This window comes from Columba livia, unplaced genomic scaffold, assembly GCF_036013475.1.
Source record: "Columba livia isolate bColLiv1 breed racing homer unplaced genomic scaffold, bColLiv1.pat.W.v2 Scaffold_122, whole genome shotgun sequence".
NCBI lineage: Eukaryota > Metazoa > Chordata > Aves > Columbiformes > Columbidae > Columba > Columba livia.
The window spans coordinates 576361-578876 of NW_027043021.1; positions in this window are offsets into that span (position 1 = coordinate 576361).

The following is a 2516-nucleotide window of genomic DNA, read 5'->3' on the forward strand; positions in this document are numbered from 1 at the left end:
CATCAGTCAGCTAGCGTTTTACAGAAACAGTTTCATATTCCCGAGATTGATGCACGAAACATTGTTTTGTCCTGTGCTGATTGTCAAAATTGCTCTGATGGGATTTCAGGAGGTGTTAATCCACGAGGTCTTGGACCTTTAGAGGTTTGGCAAATGGATGTCACACACTTTGCAGAATTTGGACGTCTCAAGTATGTTCACGTTTCGGTTGATGCTTTTTCTCATGTTATATGGGCTACTGCTCAGGCAGGAGAGTCTAGCAAACATGTTCAAAAACATTTAAGGGCAGCTTTTGCAGCTCTTGGTATTCCAAAAGAAATTAAAACAGATAATGGTCCTGGCTATATTGCTTGGGCTACCACTCAATTTTTATCCTTATGGGGCGTTATCCATACGACAGGGACACCGCATCAACCAACAGGGCAAGCTATTGTGGAACGTACACATCATACCTTAAAACAGCTGTTGCAAAAACAAAAAAAGGGGGAGGTTAACCTAGCACCTCAAAAGCGCTTACAAAAAGCTATATATGTTATGAACTACCTTAGGTTACCCAAGGGAGAAAAGGTTCCTCCTATGGTAACTCATGGTGCAGGTTTAACAGGAGGTTTAGAGCAAGTCAAAAAGGGACAAGCAAAAGTTTGGGTAAAAATGGAGTTACAGGACAATGGGAAGGTCCATGGAACTTGATAACATGGGGACGGGGATATACCTGTGTCGTTACAGGATCAGGATCGCGCTGGGTTCTGGCAAAGTGGATCAAACTCTGGCTAGAAAACACTGCTCAGAGCACAGAAGTTAGAAACAGCAACAAGACGCAAGAATCAGAAGCAGCGCCATCTAGTGGTGAAACTGATTAGATACATAGCATGCAATTAATAACATAGAGGGGAAAAATTAAGACTGATTAGTTTTAACCTGTTGGGATGATATAATTGCTTCATTTATTCATACAGAGTTCAATGATGTTATGGTTTTTGCAATGCATAGTAGGCATTACTCTAATAGTGCTAAACATAAGTGATGCTTTTTGGCTTCCTTCTCAGCCAAAGACTAACATTTGGATAACTTTAGCCAACATGACAGGTCAAGATTCAATCTGTTTAGCCACTGCATCTCCGAGCAATCCTTTTTCAACATGTTTAGTTGGAGTTCCACTAGATAATTGGCCTATTCCTGGAAATAAGAAACAATTGGTTGATGGTAAAAACGTGACAGATAATTGGGACATCTGGGTTGTAGACCTACCACAAGGAGGTTTGGAACCTCAAGAAATTGAGTTACTAGGATCAGTAAAAATGGATTTTTGTCTGTATTTCAATTATTCAGGGAAAAGCATTTCTCTTGTGCAAGTGGTAAATGCTTCATCATCTGTATATCACAACCAGACTTTTTGGTGTAATTACGCCAGTCCAAATGTATCTAGGGCTACCAATATTCCTTTGAAATTCTCCCCAGGAGTTTTTCTAATTTGTGGAGATAGAGCTTGGCAAGGAATTCCTTCCTACATAAAAGAAGGACCATGTTCTTTACGGAGATTGACTCTGTTGACTCCAAATACATCAAGCATTCTAATGCATAAGAGAGGAAAAAGAAGCATTCATGCCTATAATAAAGATTGTAAAGATAACATACAATTTTGGGGAAAAGGCGAAACTATAGCATCTTCTCTTTTTGCACCTGGAGTTGCAGCAGCACAGGCTTTGACTACACTTAACAAATTAGGATGCTGGTTAGCAAAACAGACTAAAGCTACTTCTTTAGCATTATCTGGACTTTTAGCAGACACAGGTTCAATTAGGCATGCTACACTTCAAAATCGTGCTGCCATAGATTTTTTGTTGTTAGCGCAAGGACATGGCTGTGAAGACTTTGATGGGATGTGTTGCATTAATTTGTCTGATCATTCTGGATCAATTCACAAAGCAACTAGAAGGTTAGATGACATGACCAAGAAGTTAACCTATGAGGACTGGGGTTTAGACAAGTGGTTGAATGGCTGGGGTATTACAGGATGGATTAAGGATCTATTGAAAAATGGTCTAATCATATTGATTGTTGTTTTAGTAATGTCAATGCTTCTTCCTTGTATCTTACAATGTGTACAACGTACAGTAGAAAAATCCATGAAAGGTCTATGGTTGGCTCAGAAACAAAAAGGGGGAATTGTGGGATATTTGAGTGATTTTCTTGAAGTGGACATTGTATGGAATTGAACTGAACAGGCCTCTGAGGCCTACATATTCAGCAAGAGAACAAGAGAGCAAGAGAGCAAGAGTCGAGAAGCCTACGTGTCTTACGTGACTTTATACAATCTTGGGTAAAACAAAAGAAAGACTGTCTAGTGAAGAAAAGAATCAGCAAGTCAGCTATAATATAGATACATTTTGAATAATATTAGAGCTTATGTAAGAATCGTATAATCCAATCACCTATTAGTTTGCGGCGCATGAACAGCAGCTATTGACCAACTACAAGTAGCGTTCTGATGCATGGAGAGCGCGTGGACAGGTCAA